The sequence below is a fragment of the Microcebus murinus genome, chromosome 5, assembly GCF_040939455.1.
Source record: "Microcebus murinus isolate Inina chromosome 5, M.murinus_Inina_mat1.0, whole genome shotgun sequence".
In the NCBI taxonomy this organism is placed as follows: Eukaryota; Metazoa; Chordata; class Mammalia; order Primates; family Cheirogaleidae; genus Microcebus; species Microcebus murinus.
The window spans coordinates 22,713,905-22,733,755 of record NC_134108.1 but is presented as its reverse complement, the minus strand read 5'-3'; positions in this window follow the sequence as shown (position 1 = coordinate 22,733,755).

Below are 19,851 nucleotides of genomic sequence, written 5' to 3'. Positions count from 1 at the left end.
ATAATTGATATGCTATAAAATAGAAGATATTATGTATATTCATGTACACACACATGCAAAGTATTGGCCTATAAATGAAGTAATTGTTTATTTCTTACCTATCTGACACTTTGCCTGATCTTCCAGTTTTAGCTTTGTGTTACATTTATCAAGTGATTCAGTGAACACAGGTTTAATTGAGCTGTTTCCTCATTTTCTCCATCATTTCAGGTTATGATCAATTATTCCCTCATTTCTGGAAATCATAGGTATATCTGCTACATGGAAGAACATGAAAAATATGATACTCCTGTTTCTTTTAAAAATATTCATTTTAGTTGAAAGCACTTAGACTCATGCAAAACATGAAGCTTCAATGAAAATGTTATCACTGTCTTTTGACTCAAGGATTTTCCAAAGCTAAAATATTAGGATATTTTATGCTAAATCATTAGCATAAAATTATGCTAATTTTATACTCTCCTCTTTAGAATGAAAATTTAAAAAAATAAGAAGCAATTATTTTTAAGGAAGAAATATGTGTAGATATTCCTTGACTCAATCTAGATCTATTCTTTTTAGATTCAGAAAAATTATAATGTTATGACATTTCCTGAGATATTGTTCTATGTGAGTATTACTATTCAAAATTTACTAACCAATACAGATAAAACATATTCTGTACTTAGAAAACATTGGCTCAAATTTCCATAGCAACACAAAAGGAAAAGAAAAGGAAATAGAAAAAGAGAAACAAAATTTAGACAGTTTTGTTTTCAATACATAATCTGATACATAAGAATTTGAAATCATTCTTAAGATTTAATGCATTTTTAAGCTTTTAAATCATAAAAGAAAAATAAAAAATGGCACGTGAAAATTGTCAAACTCTTTTCCTGAAAAAATAATTTATACAGTCACCCAGATAACTTACATATATTTCTCTTAGCTTTCTTATTAAATATAATATGTGCCTCATTCAAATAAATCCAATATTGCATTATAGTATGTAAGTTGAATTCTTTCTTTAAACTCACAAATATATAATACTTATTTTTGACAAAGGCAACATGCAATGCTTTAAAAATACTCTTTTGATTCACATAATTCCCCATAAGATAGGCACAATATTATCTCCATTATGAGTATAATAATTATAATGAATGGGTTTCTCACATGTAGGAACTGAGGCATAGAAAAATGAAGTAATTTTCCAAAGTAAGAGAGGTCGTCAATTTTGAAAGTTATTTGTGAGAGTCTAAGACCCTGCTTGAGCCATATATTTACTACAATGCAAAGTCACTGTGAGTTAAGAGGTTAGTTTGTGTCAATACAAGTTTCTTAATGAGTTCTCCTCACCATGTATCTGGTTGTGGACACAGCCCACTACCAAACAAGAGAAGCCTTGCTAACTCCAGTGCTCTCCCATCTGTCTCCACCTCCTATAGCAGCCAGGCTAAGGCTATGGCTCTAGCTAGGACAAGGATGATAGGAAAGCTGGTAATGCTCTCTCTAACTCTCGTATCTGAATTAAATCTCCTGTTGCCTTCTTTCTCCAATTTATTTATTGGATTCAAATTGATGAGATCCAAGGTGTGAGGTAGATTTTCTGTGAATGTGTGTGGGGTAGACATGGGAGTGGAAGTGGGTGGGAATGCAATGGCAACTAGATTCCAATGGAATCTATTTTGAGATAAGTAGCATGTGATAAGTGGGTGGTGGTGTGTGGTGTTTTTCTTTTTATGTTTAATCCAGTTTTCTAGAGTCCTCAGCTTTAAGACTTGGGCCCAAACCTTGTTAACCAAATGTTAATATATCTCCCTTCTGGCATACACACATTATCTTTTAGTCATCTTTCAAGGTCATTGGGAAGCATTTACCTGTGATTCCTGATATGGTATAGGTTTAAGCGTCCCTTGGACATTGAAGTCAAATATTACCTAAAATTATTCAAATATTACCCCAAATTCTAAAGTATACTTAGGAACTATTAAAAGCATAACTTCCATTCAAATTGTCTATCATAAATCTATTATTTTTTCAACAGAAATTCTAGGGCTGACTTCATAGACAATTTCTTCCTGCGTTTTTGAAACTCTCCTCTCCCATTGGGGCATTCCACTCAGAAATGTCCGGTTCTCTCAAAATTATTTTTATATTGAGATTGATGCTTTATCACTGACAAAATTTCCTTTAATGTGTCACTTTCTGTTAAAAAATAAAATCAAAATAAAACTTGAATCCATTTGAGCGTTTTGGATCATTATCATTGTCCCTTAGAGGTATTATTATGGGGAGCTAGTGCCTTTTTAGCAGCCTGCTGACAAAACAAGTGAACAATATGCAGCTAGCATGGAGGATTGTCTTCATGAAGTGTATGAATTAGCTACAATCCTACTAGAACCTCAGATATCTTGTCAGTATTTTTATTAGCTGGCTAATGAGTGGATGGGGACCATTAGCTCTAATAAGCTGAAGAAGAAAAAGCACTTCAATAGCCCACTGTAATAAATCCTGATTTCTAGTCTCTTCCCTCTTTAGATAGTTTAATCAACAGAATTATTATAGAATAGAGTCCCTTTATGCTTTTCTAAACATAATAAAATATATCTATCTTTTATTATTTGAAATATAATAGAAAGAGCAGTCTGAGGGCTGATCCAAACTGCATATTTATATAAAATGTGTTGTTTTTTTCATGAAAAGAATTTAGAGGGGTGACACTAAACATATACTAGGTATTATTATAATTACTGCTATTTATATTTTAAGAGGTTTTGCATTTTGAATTGCCTATATTACTTATTGATCGTAGGATATCAGCACTTTGAGGTCTTTAGATATGCCTATACATACTCATGTCCAGTTCATGTCTAGCAATCTGACATTTATAAAATAATAGTAGGTAAATATATCCTGGCAAAAGATATATACCTAGGAAAGAATCTGTTAAAAAAGAAAGAAAGAAAAAAAAGAAAAGAAAAAGGAGAGAGGAGATGCATACAAACGCCTGTAGTTAAAATCAGTATTATTTAGTTTAAGCTAATGTTTTACATTTGGGTCTTTATGCCTGGAATCAAATTTTTGGCACATCTTACATAATTATTTTCTGGCTTTTAGTATGGTATAATGGACATGAAGCAGACATAAATCAGGAACTATGCATACGTTGTATATATAATGTTTTCTCTGTGCTTCCTAAATATCTGAAATAAAATGTCTAATACAAATGTAAATTTCTATGAATCTGTTCTTTTTAAATATTAAAGGTTGAAATAATTAGGTGTAATTTTTTTTCATGGTAGAAACCATGTTTTATTAAATTTTATATTATTTTTACCTATTACTATAAATGATTGTAGAAGGTAAGCTCTATAAAAACTTGTTGAAATGAAGATAAAATAAACGATGTAAAATAAAATGGCTCTTAAATATTTATCACTAAGTCTTTATTGTGTACCACTTACATATGTGTTCAACATGTTCCTAAGAATTATGAGCAACCAAGATTAATTACATGTAAGAAGCCAAGTTATTTTATTTAAAGGAGATAAATATATAAATAAAACCTTATTCAGTCCTTCATTCATAAAACAAATATTTATGAATAATTTTTATATGCTGACAGCTGTTTCTATTCTAGTTTCTGGGAATGCAGAACAACATGTCTACTCTTAGGAAAATTATATTCAAGAAAGGAGAGAAAGAAGGTGAAGAAGTGCATAAGTTAATATGTAAAATGAATGTAGAGAGTAGGGAGAGATATATTTTATATAATGTGATCTAGAAATGCCTTATTGATAAGGTTACATATGAAGAGATACTTGTGATTAAGTATAGTAACTTACAGTACCTGTAGGTATAAGCCATGTATATATCTGTGGAAATGATTTCCAGGAAGAGGGAATATCACACACAAAGCTTTGGAGCAGGAGTATGCTTTGTTTGTCAATAGCTTACAAAGAAGGATGACAATGTGTGTGATACATTGATAGAAAAATATGTTCAACATTATTAATATTAATGGAAATCCAAACCAAAACAACAATGTTAGAATGGCTCTCACACTTGTTAGAATGGCTATAATAGAAAATACAAAACATAATAATAAGTGTTCATGAGAATGTGGAGAAAAAGGAACCCTGTGCACTGTCAGAGGGAATGTAGAGCTCTGTTCACTGTTGGAGGGAATTTAAATTAGTACAGTCATTATGGAAAACAGTATGGAGGTATTTCAAAAAGTTAAAAATAGAACTATATGGTATAGCAATTTCACTTCCGGGTATATATATCCACAGAAAGTAAAATCAGTATGTCAAAGTGATATCTGCATTCCTGTGTTCATTGCAGGATTATTCACAATAGCAAAGATATGGAATCAACCTCAGTGTCCATTAATGATGAATGGACACACAATGGAATAATACTCAGTTTTTAAAGGAAGAAAATCCTGTCATTTGTGACAACACAGATGGATCTGAAGGACATGAACAGATTCAAATAAAAGCTTAACATCAACATTGAAAAGAAGTAGGAAAATCATCACATGAATGAAAGTGAGATAGAGAAAATCAGTATGTCAAAGAGAAAAAAGATAAAAGTATCTCAGACAAAACTTGTGTAAAAGAAAAACAAGCAAAAAGATCCAATAGATGTATAATTAAATTACTTCAAGAAAAATATCTAAACAATGGAAGAAAATTCATTTTAATATTAAAATCCAAAAATTTTTTTAGAAGTAAAAGAAGATTTTAATTTACATGTTAACATGCCCCTTAGGCACTTGAAAAAATTGTTCCAAGAGGGATCAATTCCAAGGCATAACCAGTAAATTACTAGCATTTAAATATAAAGAGAAATTCCTCAGTGGATGGATGCAAGACAATTAAATAACTTACCAAACTATTAGACTGGCAACAGATTTCAGAAAAGCATCATAAAACAGAATTTTCAAGAAATTCAAGGCTTAACTTACCCAGTATATATGATTTTTATTTTGTCTAACAAAGACTTAGCTACTCTAAGGGTATTAAAGACCACTTTTTAATACTAAAATTTACATTTAACCATGAAGATAAAAGTTATGGATATTTGCGCATAAAATAACAAAGACATCATTTTTACAAGTCAGAAACTACAGAAATATGAATGCGACTAGACAGGAATGCATGAAAAATAGAAGACTTTTACATAAAACTTTCAGTATAAGTCTGATGAAGAGAAAAAGATAAATAAGGTAGAGAAGACCTAATTAACATTTCATTTTGTTTAAATCAAGTAGGGTTTGCTTTTATGAATCTGGGTACACCTGTGTTAGGTGCATAAATATTTAGGATTATTATGTCTTCTTGTTAAATTTTTCCCTTCACCATTATGTAATATCCCATCTTTGTCTTTATTTACTGTGTTATCTGATATTAAAAGTGTTACACCTACTTTCTTTTGGTTTCCATTTGCATGGAATATTGTTTTCCATCCCTTCACCTTGAGTCTGAACAAGCCCTTGTGGGTTCAATGTGTATCCTGGAGACAGCAGATATTTGGCTTGTAACTTTTTTACCATTGAGCCAGTCTATGTCTCTTAAGTGATGAGTTCAAGCCATTCAAATTTATTGAAAGAATTGATAAATGGGGTGGATTTCTATTCATCCTGTTGAGTAGAATTTTATTGCTTTGTTTTTCCTCATGAGCCATTGTGGTATCTGGTCTCTGACCTTTAGATTTTGGGTTGTTTTAGACTGGGAAGTGTCTACTGTACTGATCATTATATAATGTAGTTCTGAGTAGTTTCTGTAGAGCTGGTCTGGACTTGACACATTTCCTCAGTGTTTGTTTATCTGACAAAGACTTTATTTCTCCCACATATAAGGAACTTAGTTTTGTAGAACATAAAATTCTAGGCTGGGCATTTTTCTGTTTGAGAAGACTGAGAATGGGGCCACGATCCCTCTGGCTTGTAAGGTCTCAGTTGAGAAATCTGCAGTTAGTCTGATAGGTTTTCCTTTGTAAGTTACCCTCTGCTTTTGCCTTATGGCTTGTAGGATTCCCTCTTTCTTATTTACTTTGGTCAGTCTGATGACTATGCACCCTGGTGATTGCCTCTCTCCAGTAAATCTATCCAGGGGTCCTTTGAACTGTGTAGATGTGTAGATTTCCAGTAAAGCCAGGAAAATTTTCCTCAATTATTCCCTCAAATAGGTTTCCCAATCTTTGTGTATTTTCTTCCTCATCCTTAGGGATGCCTATGATTATTATATTTGACCTCTTTACATATTCTCATATTTCTTGTAGATTTCATTCATTTCTCTTGTTTCTCAATTCTTTCTCTTTAACTATCTTATTTAACTTGAAGGTGCCATCTTCAAGCTCTGAATGTCTTTCTTCCACCTGATCTAGACTATTCTTAAGGTTTCCCACTGTGTTTTGTATTTCCTTGTATAAATTTTTCATTTCCAGTTCTGTTTTATTTTTTTTAATAATTTGATTTCCTTAATAAATTTTTCATTCACATCCAGCATTGTTTTTGTGGTTTCTTTGTATTGTGTTTCTATTTTCTCTTGTATTTCATTGAGCTTCCTTATATTCTATATTTGAAATTCCTCATCTGTCATTTCAATCTTTTCATTTTGGTTGGTATCCATTAGTAGGGAGTTATAGTTTTCTCTTGGGGATGTCCTTTTGCTCTGATTTTTCATGTTTCTAGAGTTTATTCACTGATTCCTTTTCATCTGGCCCCTTGGTCGAGACCTAGGGGTGCTTGGCCTAGCTTGTAGGCCTGTTTCTGGGTCCCCAAGGCTCAATCCCTGAGCATTCCAGGGAGAGGAGTGCTCGTTCTGAGTTGCCTATGAGATGTTCTAGCAGGTTTCTTGTACCTATTGGGTACAACTGTCTTCACCTCTTCCCAACAGTGTGTAGTGAGTTATGTCCCCCTGCTTACTCTTGGTAATAGTGGGTGGTACTCATGAGTGTGAATCAGCCATATCCTTTGTGCTAGAGTTAGAAGGTACTATCATGGGCTATATCATTGTTCTTCCTGACATTGGTTGATCTTTGTGTGATAGAGCCAGCTGCTGAGATGTTCTTTTCTGCCCGTGGTAGCCTCTGGTTTGTCAGATTGAGTACTTGAGTGCCCCAAGCTTTAGGAGAGACCCTGTAGCTCCCTGGGCATTTCTTGATCTCCACCAACACCTGGGTGTTCCTGACTAGGTTGTGGGAGTCTGAAATGCTTTGCAAAGCTTCAGCAGGGCACAGAAGTTGCTTTTGTAGCCACTAAGGGGAGCCACTGGTAGGAGGGTCAGGACAAGGTCTCCAAACCAGGAGAGCTATTCACATAGCAGGGGCCTAAATGCTTACATGCTGAGGCCCTAGGCTGGGCTCTTTCTGCCTGATCCAGTAGCACAGTTTTTCTGTGTGGAGGGGTAGGTGCTACTCCAAATCGCCACCCCTTGGACCCCCCACACCCCCTCCAAAATAGAGTCAATAAATACTGTAAAGGGCAAACAAATTAGCCTCCCTGTCAGTAGGATTCCTTTGCTGGAACAAGCTACAATGTTGTTTTGGGTTCCTGTGACTAGCTCTAGTCCCTCAGAAGAGGCACTTGAATGCCCCAGGTGGTGGATGAGGCCCTGGAACTTCCAGGTGAGTCCTTATTCTTTATCACAGCAAAAAGGTGGGTGGGCAACTGTGTCTGGGGAGGGCTGGGTTGAATGAGCCTTCCCTCAGGCTCTCCAGGAGGCAGTTTGCCCGGAATGTCCAGGTTCTGGAGTCACAGATCACAGGACCCATTGGACTATGTGGCTCCTGCAGTCTGGGCTGGAGTTGGGAAATGTTTGTGTGGAAATGAGCAGGACCAAGCAGGACCACAACTGAGGAGTTAAAGTCCCCTGGGGAGAATAAAGGGGCTCAGTGGGTAGAGAAGCTATATGGCCTCTGCTGTCCCAGCTTGGGTAAGGGTGGGTGAAGTGACCCAGGGGGCCTGGGAGGCTGGTGCCCTGTCCACAAGAAGCTCCCAGCTCACTATCAGTAGCCGCCTCTGGGCTTGTGTGGACAGAAAGTCTCTCCATCAGCTCGGGAAACACTGACTGTCAGAGATGCAAGAGAGAGAGGAACAAACTGCTTCAGCTACCCTTATCACTGAATTCCAGGCCTCTCAGGGGTTGATCTTTGGCAATACCTTGCTCCTTCTTGTTTGGCTCTGCCTGTGGAGTCTCCCTAACGCTCTGGCACCCTTCCTTCAGATCCACATCCGATCTATGTTTGTCTATCTGTTTGTTTTTTCCTATTCATCTGAAACTTCTCCTTCTTACTGAGATCCTCTGGTCAGCTATCTTGCCCAGAAGTCCACCATTAGCATTCTTTGATGAATATTTGGTCTTGAACTGTGTTCCTGCACTTCATTTTCATCAAACCATGTGCTAAACCCTTGCAATTATCAAAAAGTGTCCATTTTTCACCACACATGATAACATGGTGTAGAAATGGTTCACTTTTGGGTCATTACAGCAAAGAAAGGAAAGCTTCAAGATTATTTCTCTTCTTACTCTCATTTAATTCACTTGGAACCCATCTATCCAGCTTCTTTAACGTGCCCATTTGTTTCAAATGGTCCAATATTATTGGAATAGTAACATCAAACTTTGCTGTTAATTCATGCGTAGATTGAGATGGATTCACTTCCACTACAGCTTTCAGCTCATTATCCACTTTGGTGTCAGGTCATTCATGTGGCTCATTTTCAAGATTAAAATCACCAGAACAGAACATCTCAAACCATCAATGTACTGTGTGTTCATTAGCCACAACCTTCCCAAACATTTCATTGATATTTTGAGCTATCTTTTGTGCATTGGTTCCACAATGGAACTCATATTCAAAAATAACACAGTTTTTGACTTATCCATGGTTTCACAGAAATTTCTGTTCAAAAAATTTGAATGATAATTACAGGCCAAAAGCGGATTTTGAAAGACTGAGGATGTACCTCCACAATAAAAATAAAACTAGAAGTGTCAAAGGGAAATGTCAGAGATATCAACTGTCTAACTTAGTACTTAAGGAAATTGGACATTTCATACTTAACCCAATATAAGGATGATAAAATCACTACCTATTAAGATTGTATTGACTGAATGAGGTGGCTCATGCCTGTAATCCTAGCACTCTGGGAGGCCAAGACAGGAGGATCACTCGAGGTCAGGAGTTCTAGATCAGCCTGAGCAAGAGCGAGACCCCGTCTCTACTGAAAATAGAAAGAAAGTACCTGGACAACTGAAAATATATAGAAAAATTTAGCTTGGCATGGGGGCACATGCCTGTAGTCCCAGCTGCTTGGGAAGATGAGGCAGAAGGATTGTGTAAGTCCAGGAGTTAGAGGTTGCTGTGAGCTAGGCTGATGTTACAACACTGTAGCCTGGGCAACAGAGCAAAACAATAAGACTGTATTAGCTGTATTAAACCTATATTACAGTAAAATACATAACTTTAATTGTTTTTACCAGTAAAAAATAAAACAATAAAAATAAATGAATTAAATGTACAACTCAAAAATCTATAAAAAGGATTCCAAAATAAACTCCAAATAGCACAAAATGACAAATAATAAAGGTATGAGAGAAATTAATGGGGTAGAGCATAAAAATAGACTGATAATTCAAAAGCCTATGTTATTTTGGAAAAAATATAGAGTAGACCAGCTACTACCTAACTTGATTTAGAAAACATGAAGAAAGCACAAAATAAGATAGTAGGGAAAAATGATTATATAATGAGAATACATGTTTAATACATTGTAGAAAGAGAATGCATTTTTTAAAAATATAATAATAATTTGTAAACCTCTATGCATATAAATTTATAAACCTCTATAAAATAGATAATTTTCTAGTAAAATAGTTTATTCAAATTTATTTCAGTAAATGTGAAAAAATCTTAAGGCTGATTTTTCTAGAAGAAATAGAAAATTCTTAAAATTATTAAGAAGATAACCTCTAAACAAAAGTACCACATCTGGATTGTTTCCAGTAGGATTTTATTATATTTTCATGTAGTTCAAATGTTCTAAATTATTTCTAAAACATGAGCATTTCAAATTATTTTTATGAAATAAGTATATTATTGATATAAACTTGATAATTGTGCAAAAATAAAATCAGGCTAATCATACTTATATCAAGGCAAATATAGTAGATTAAAATATTAAGAAACACAAGCCAACAACACATTAATAGTACATCTTGAACATATGAGAATTGTTCCAAGAAGGCAAATTTGGGTCAATGTTAGGAAATCTAGTATGATATTCCATATAATTTATAGATCTAATGAAAAATACCATGATTTCCTGCATAGACTGAGAACTCTTTGACAAAATTCTACAACTGATTTTAATAAAAACATTCAAGAAATAGAAGCTGGGCATGGTAGCACACACCTGTATTATCAACTATTTGGGAGGAGGCAGAAGGATTGTTTGAGCTCAGGAGTTCAAGTTCAGCCTGGACATCATAGTGAGACCCCTTCTCTAAAACTACAATAATTTTTTTAAAAGAATTGGTGGATATTATTAAAATGTGTGTGTGTGTGTGTGTGTGTGTGTGTGTGTGTGTGTGTAAGAGAGAGAGAGAGAGAGAGAGAGAGACTGATTATATGTAAATACTAGAAAAAAGAAAAGCTGCCTTCAATGTATCTGGAAAACTCTAAAACAGTCAATGGTAAAACTAACTCAAACAACAAAATACTTTAGTTAGGTAACAGCATACGACATCAGCATAGATAAATTATTAGGCTTGATCAACCAAACAATAGTATATAACAATAGAGAAAACCTTAATTACAATAACTGTGAAGAAGATACCACCTTTAGGAATTATTGTAACAAGAGATCTGCAATGTCTATCTGAGGATAACTTTAATGTTATCCTGAAAGATTCAAATGTAGACTGAAACATGATAAACATACATCATAGAAATATCAGTTTTTCCTGAGATAATCGATCACTTTAGTAAACTCCAAAAGAGCTACTCTCTCTTTTTTTGTTTGTTTATTCAGACAGAAAAGTTGATAGTAAAAGTCCTATTGGAAAACAAACAAATAATAATAACTTATAAAATAAGAGCTAAGAGGAGCACTAGCCCTACCATATATTAAAATATACTATGAAGTATTATTATATTTGTGTGGTTATGACAAGTGATACAGGTTAGTAGTATAGAATAGAAATATAATAAATAGACCCAAGTATATATGAAATTTTAATATATGATAAAGAGGGCATTTCAAATCACTTGGGTAAAATAAATGTTTTAATAAATTCTGCTGGGAAAATGAGTAGTCACTGGAAAAAGATAAATTTAGATTTATACCTCCACCAAGTATGAATTTTAAGTGGATCAGAGATCTAATTGCTAATAAAAAGCTATGCAATACTAGAATTATGGAATATAGAGTAAATTTTTCTAAATTTGACTCAACATATAGATGCAATGAAGGATAAAGATTGGTAAATTTGAATACATTAAAATTGCTTTTGCATGGCCAATAATGTAGCATATAAACACATTTAAAAGGCAAATGACAATCAGGGAATAATATTACAGATAAAATCTCAAACTTGAAGAATTTTAGGGTGAAAGATCCAAACACCCAATAGAAAAAATGAACAAATAAAGGAAAACAGTATTAAAATTATGCTAAAGTGCAAGAAAAAATGTTAACCCAACTCATATAAGAGAAATGCAAAAATTTAAATTTCCCTGAATATTATCAAATTGACAAAAAGCTAAAGGCTTGAGAAAGCATTCTGTTGGTAAGAATGGTGAGAAGCAGGAACTCTCAAATTTTGCAAATGGTAACGTGAATGGGAACAGCTCTTGCGGAGTGGAAATTGGCAATATCTAGCAAAGTTACATTGATGTTTTTCTGGGAATTAACAAACCTACTACTAGAAATTTACTGTGAAGTTTTACCTCCAACAATATGAAAATAATTATGCATAAGGTTATTCGTTGCGACATTTTGTAATTGCAAAATATGGCAAACAAAACAAATGCACATACATAGGATATTACTTAAATTAACTATGGTATGTACATCATGATGTACTAGATAGTTATTAAAAAGATCTCTTTGGCTAGATATAAAATGATTTCCAGGATATATTTTTCAAGAAGAAAAGCTAAGTGTGAAGAATATTGATAACCTGCTATATTTATATAAGAAAAAGAGAGAAAATATATAAAGAATCAACCCACTTCTTACTTCTGTAAGAAAAAACACGGGAAGAGATTTGTAATAGGAATAGGTTGCAAGGAATTAGGGGGCAATGATGATTTTTCTGACTATATCTTTTTGTACAGTTTTACTTTTGAAATCACTTTAAGAGTTGACATATTCAAAAATAAATAAATTTTTTTAATTTGGGGCTAAAAAGGCCTAAAATATAATGTAAACCAATCAACCAAACTATATTTCAAATTTAGAAAAAAATTAGCATTTTAAGTAAAATATACTTTTATTAGAATATAAAAAAATGTTCAAGGAATGATGGGATATGACACAAAGACCAAAGAGCCAGACTGAACGTGGTTCCACTGGCCATATCTTAGACAATTTGGGGATTAAAATAGATCAAAATATTAATGGATGATAAGATCTGAATGTTTTTGTATCCCCCTAAATTCATGTTGAAATCCTAACCCCAAAGTGATGGTATTAGGAGGTGTGAGCTTTGCAAGATGATTAGGTCATGAGGGTGGAACCTTAAAGAAGGGCATTTATGTCCTTATAATAGAATATAATAGAGGCCTGAGAGAGAACCCTTGCCCCTTCCACTATGTGAGGACACAGCCAGCAGGTGACAGCTATGAACCACAAAGTGGTCCCCCACTGGACACCTAATTTGCTAGCACCTTGATTTTGGACTTCCAGGCTCCAAAACTGTGAGAAATAAATATCTGATATTTATAAGCCACCCAGTCCATGGAAGGAAATGATTAAGACAATGGATTATAACTCATTGCATAAATATGGAATCTATCAGTTTTTAGTAATGTCAATTACTAAATATGTAAGTACTTAGGGCAGAAGGAGAAGTACTTATGTATGGTATAAGGCCAACTAGTAAATGCAGTGGGACTGATGGAATTAAAAAATCATTTAACAAACATCATAGTAATAATTGATTCTGGTAGGGATAATAAGTTGGTAGGGACAATAAATGTTATCCACTTATTGCTACTTAACTACAAGTAGAACATTTAATAAGAGATAGGCTATATATATATGTGTATATATATATATATATATATGTATATATATATATATATATACTCTCAAAATGCCTCCCCCAAATAGTTATTAAGTACAAAAGAAAAACTATAAACTTCACTATGGAGAAATGTGTTGAGTTCACTTAACCAGATAATCAAGAGTCATTTATTTCTAGCAGTGGAACAAAGCAAGATCACTTGCATCACCTCAACTTAATCAAAATGAAATGGCAGTTAAATATAAATTAGGGGAAATCTTCCAAAATAACTGGCCTGTAGTCTTTAAACTTATCAAGGTCATGCTGCATAAAGAATGACTAGGAAACAGTTATAGATTTTGAAAAGACTAAATAGATACTGAAATTAAACATAACATGTAATTTGTAGATTGGATTATGAACTATTTTTTCTTTTTTTTTTTTGGCAAAGGATATTACTGAGGCAATTAACATTTAGGTCTATAAATTAGATGATGAAATGGTACCAATTATACAATTGTAATATTGTACAATTAAGCTATTAAACAAGTATAATAGTTATGCAAGTAAATGTTTTTGCTTTTAGGAAATACCCAGAGGCATCATGTCTACAGCTTACTCTCAAATGGTTTAGAAAAATATAAAATGTACTTATACAGGGAGAAAATTATAAAATAAAATATGATAAATGTTAATAATTGGGAAATCTGAGTTAAAGGCATTTAGGAGTTTTATATATTTTGCAATATTTCTGTAAACCTGAAATCATTTAAAAATAAAAATATATAAAAATGGAAATATGATAAAAATTATACACTATAAATATTTAAATCTTGACACCTAACTTTAAGGATAGACAGCATGGCTTAAAGCTAATGAGCATGTACTCTGGAGCTAAATTACCCTAGAGATACAATACCAGCTTTACCATTTATTGGTTGTAATGTCTTGGGCAAGTTACTTCACAGGTGTTGCCTCATGTTCCTTGTCTTTAAAACAGTGCTTTAAATGGGGATATTATGAAGATTATGAAGATTAATTGAATATATAAACCACAGAAAGAGGCTGCAGCATAATGAATGCTACATAAATGCTTGTTAAATAAAATAAAATTTATTAATTTTTATATCTATACTGAATTAAAGGACAAAGTATTCAATATACTTAATATATATTGTCAATGTGAACAAAATGGAAACAATGGTATATACCATGTTGAGAAATGAATTCTTATTTAAGATGGAGCATACTGTGTTAATTTGAAAAGTAAGAACAAAAATAATGAGAACGAAGACAAATTAAGTAATAGCAACTCAGAGCTATAAAACCATCTGGTCGAATCAAGACCCACCATAAGTGTAATATAAATTAAAAATCAGCATTTCTTAATTTTATGATTAAAACACCATCTATATATCAATCTAAATTTGTACTATAGTTTTAACACTAAAATATAAGGAATGGATCTCAAAGAAAGATAGATTAAAGTAGACAGGTGAAATTTTGTCAAGGGTAAAATATGAACATAAAACCACAATATATATTGAAAATGTCATATAAAAGCTGAAAGAGAAATTCTAGAAGATAAGCATGAAATCTGTGTACTGTGCTGTTTACTATATATGTTTTGGAGGTGTTTAGTCTGAATGTAATTTGTTTATGGATGTTTAGAAACTCTGTATAGTTGTATCAATTTAGAAGCATGTGTGTGTGCGTGTGTGTGTGTATGGGTGTGTGTGGGTGTGTGTATGCTATTTCTGTTTTGCTTTTATATGAAATCAACAAAATAGATAAATAGATGCCAGACATTAAAATGAAACATTAGCTACAATAGGGGAAACTTTAAGCAAAGATGAAAGGAATACTTTTGTAACTCCATCACTTGAAAGGAAAGCAAGAAATAGGAAAGGTATGGAATGGTGAGAAGGATTCTGGGGAAAGTGCCCAGAGTATATGCTGGAATCTGATCTCTGAGAGCAGATCTCCAAGAGTCTGCAGACTAGGGCAAGAGGCAAACATGTGGATGGCTGCACATCTGCATTCAATCAATTCTTTTTCACGAAATGCTCTGTTTCTCTGCTCCTTCTCTGAAATCACCTTCCAAGAGCCCTGAGGCTGTTGGAACATGTGTGCTTCCTCTTTACAAACTTCTCCTCTTGGCATCAGGAGACCTGTCTCTGTTAATTTAACACAAAACCTAAAACATACATAGAAAAAGTTTACCTCAACTTATCAGGGACTTAATATCAATCTGAAAATCCTGTTGTAAATTGCTGGATTTGCAATCTGCCCTAGTCACTACTCTGTCTAGCTATAAATAACTGAAAAGGTGAAAACTGCAATAAAATCGATCTGATCTCATTCATGTTGTATGAGACCTTTCTTAAACCTTACATCTCCTATTTCTATTCTCCCCTCCTTTATCTGGAATCTTTGACATTTGATGGTTAGACCATGTTGAGCTTTTATTCCTCTTATCTCCTACATTTTTCCGTTCCTGTGTTTCAAGTGGGTGCATGGCATTGATGATGCTGAAATTATAAACTCTTTTACTTTTCTTCTATCTCCTTTATAAGACAGTTATGATAGCCTCAATCTAATCCAAAATTGCTATTTTCATTAAATTCATGGGTTCTAAAATGATCACAGGTCTTTATTCTTATCATTTCTAATTTCTATACTCCCACAGATAGATACAGTATTTTTTCTTTTTTTAACTGTCTTGCTTGAGATTTTATTATCATACTTGTTCTATTTCTCCCACTCTCCCACTCCCACTTTTAAACTTCTCTGCTACTTCTATATTTATAATTTTCCCATGACATCCCTTCCCTGATATCTTATCACTAGCTCTATACTTAACAAGATGATCCTTACATAGCCTTTATCTTATTTTGTGTTTGTTGGAAAGTTTCCAAAATATGCAGACAGTCATTTACAATTTCTATATAAATATTTTGTGTGTTCTCTATGGAAAAATTCTATTTGTTTCTATTTATGTCACAAATATTCTTGAGCATTATCCCTTCATCCCCATGTTCCAAATAGTGGTAGGTGCTTATCATACAAAAAATGGAAAATATATTCCAGGATTGTTCTCCAGAAGAAAGTGAAAAAATGTGATGAATGTAACTAGAGAGGTTGGAACAAGAATTCTATGTGCAACAAAGAAATAATAATACACATGTCTTTCAGCACAAAAGTTAGTAAGACCTTCATATACAATGTCAGAAATAGAGAAAGGAAAATATCCCTGAAAATGAGGGTACCGTGAACCAAATGTAGATGTATGAAATAATACACAGGAGGACACGTCAAGAAAAATAAGGTATTTTCAGTGTTGCTAGAAGGTGGCATGAAAAGGGAAAAGAAGAGATGAAATGAGAATCCAAAGATAGAGAGGTCTCCAAGTATTTTTAAAGGGATCTCTACTATATTTTGCTGAGGCACTGAGAGACTTTTAGCAAAGTAGTGGTGAGATCATGTTCATATTTCAGAAATATTGCTATAACTTTAATAAAAATTAGTTAAAGGGAAATAAAATTGAAGAACAGAAGGACAATGTATAGACTATTGAACTGTTAAGGCATACTTGATTAAAGCATGAATTAAAGAAGTGGTCAGGACAATTAAGAGAAAAGAACAAATGTGATATCTACTAAATAGAATTGAGTGATCTATTGAACGTGGGTGATGAGAAGTCAAATATGGTTTCCATGTTTTTATATTCAGCAACTAGGTTGACAACTGCTCCAGTAAAGGTGAAGAAAACAGGGAGGGAGGTAGATAGGTACTGGGGAGCAACAGTTCAATTTTGAGTTTACATGACCTTTAGCCTGTGGAATTGTCAATAAGGCAGTAACTATCAGCAAAGGTCTGAATTAGAGATAAAGACTGGGCATTTATTGCTGCATATTTGTAATAAGTGAAGGTCTGGTTATGGAAGACATTGCCCAGGCTGAGATTGGCATAGGAAGAACAGTGTGTGAAGACTGAGACAGGGACCTCTGAAATAGAGAATCATGACAGTTGGATTCCTGAGACTTTTCTGAGAGATGACAGAAAACCAGAACTCAATGAGCCAGTGAGGTCAAGAAATAAAGGACTAAAGTATGTTAACTGAATTTGACAATTCTCAGGTTATTTATGAGACCATCAGCATAATGTTTAGTGCAATAGATGAAGCATAAGCCAGAATACGGAGGTAGGAAGCAGAGAAATGGAGACAGAGTTCACATTTCAAGAAGCTTAGATTTGGCGGGATGCGGTGGCTCACACCTTTAATCCTAGGTAGGCCAAGGCAGGCGGACTGCTCGAGGTCAGGAATTCAAAACCAGCCTGAGCAAGAGTGAGACCCTGTCTCTACTATAAATAGAAAGAAAATAAATTAATTGGCCAACTAACATATATATTTTAAAAAATTAGCCGGGCATAGTGGCACGTGCCTGTAGTCCCAGCTACTCAGGAGGCTGAGGCAGCAGGATTACTTGAGCCCAAGAGTTTGAGGTTGCTGTGAGCTAGGCTGACGCCATGACACTCACTCTAGCCTGGGCAACAAAGTGAGACTCGGTCTCAAGAAAAAAAAAAGCTTAGATTTCATAGAATAAAGAAATTGAGAGTGTGTTACAGGGGGATAAAAGAGCAAGCAAGAGAAATTGTTAATAATGGCAATGCTTGAATATCTTTCTAGGTGAAAGAAAGTTTGCCAGATGGAAAAGAAAGAGTTTGAATATTATGAAAGAAAGTTTGCCAGACGGAAAAGAAAGAGTTTGAATATTACAACTGCTGCTGCTACTAATAGTAGTAGTTACGAGTCCATTTGAGAGGACACTGAGCAAAGATATGAGAGGGAGGGACATTGACTTAAATAAAGTAAACTAGCACGTGCTAACATGTTGCATATGTGTATGTTTTATAGGAAACTTCTGGAGCAATGTCTAAACCCAAATAATGACTAATAGTAGATATTCAGACATCATAATTGGCAAAAGAGGGAGAGTCATGGCAAGCAAGCCCTACGAACAATCTCAATTATCATTTATTACAACAATTCCAGACATTTAAATTTTATTCCAGAAATCAGGGCCCTCCTAATCCTGCATTACTGTATCTATCTAACTTTCACCAAATAACTATTTTTTATTAATATAATCAAGTCAATTTAATTATTTCAGCCATTCTCCTCTGCATTCCAACATTATTTTTGTTTCTACGTCCTCAACTTCATCTTTGCTTCTCATCCCCTCCCCTCCCTGTTTATTGGGATTCCCCCCCTGCTTTTTACAAGCAAGTTATGCAGCTTTTTCTAAATAAATCCAACTCTATTGTAGTAAATAATCAAGAATGTGTTCTATACAGTCACGCTTCACAATTGTCTTATGTATTGTTTTCAATTTACCGATGAGAGCTTATATTTCCTTTGAGCAGTGAGAGAATCTTAAGCCTCTTTTCTCCAATGCTTGAGACAGTACATAGCTGAGTGCTAAAGATTTACTACTCACTCAATAAGTTGGTTGTTTATGGAAAATGCAATACTCATATTCCCTGTAAGCGGATACCTATTTTGTCTGCTAATAAAGTGAAGCATTTCTTTATTTCATATGTATATGGCTTACTCTCTGACTTTTATCAACTCTTGGCACAAATATCTTCTTATTGTCATTTATCCTGATCTCCCCACATGTAATCACATCCTCCCTGCACATGTTGCTGAACTCCTCTATCCTCCAAATTCCCCTAGAATATCATATCATGTATATTTTATTTATTTATACCCCAAATTAAATGTTAATTATGTGAAAGCCAAGATTTTATCTGTTTTATTTAGTGATGTATCTTCAAATACCTAGAATGAAGCCTGATATGTAATAGAAACTCATTAAACAGAAATATATTTAAAAATCCATAATTAACTTTATTGCTCCCTTTTCCTTCTTCTTTTAAAGCTCTATATTGTCCTTTTCTCATTTTTATCCTCTATATTCTATATTTTTACATGTGATCTAATCACCACCTCAATTTAATATAGTTATATAAAATGCTATTGTTCTTAAATATTTTACCAATGCCCTAAAAGATACTTGGGAAGCTCTATTAATTCCCACAAATAATATAAGACAAGTTTAAACTAGGAGTAAACTGGGAACACATTTTTGGAAACTCTTAATGAGCCTTGAACTAAATTAGGAAACAGTCTTAATTCTTTTGAGCCACTCTGGTTCTATTTAATGTATTATAAGTTCAGTAGTTAAATAGTACCTTAGTGATAGGAAACTGAAACAATTCTATTAGACTAATGGTAAAGGTTGGTTTGATTTTTTTTTTTCTATAAAACTAAGAAAAAATGAGGTCATAGGGATGGATTAGATCCAAACACAGTACCTTGGCTTGACATACAGGGAAAGTTCTGGAGCAGAATCTATAGTTGTAATGCTAAACTTGTGACTATGCAGAGTGAGAGTGATGAGACTTGTGGAAAAGTAGAAATAAAAGGAAACAAGAAATGAGCGCTTTAAAAAAGCTAATCAGGAAAAATGATTTTTCAAGAGTTTATGAGTTAAGAATTCTTTGATGCCAAAAAGTCAGACCTTCCACAGTCATTGAACAAGTTGCAATTGGGCATTAGCTC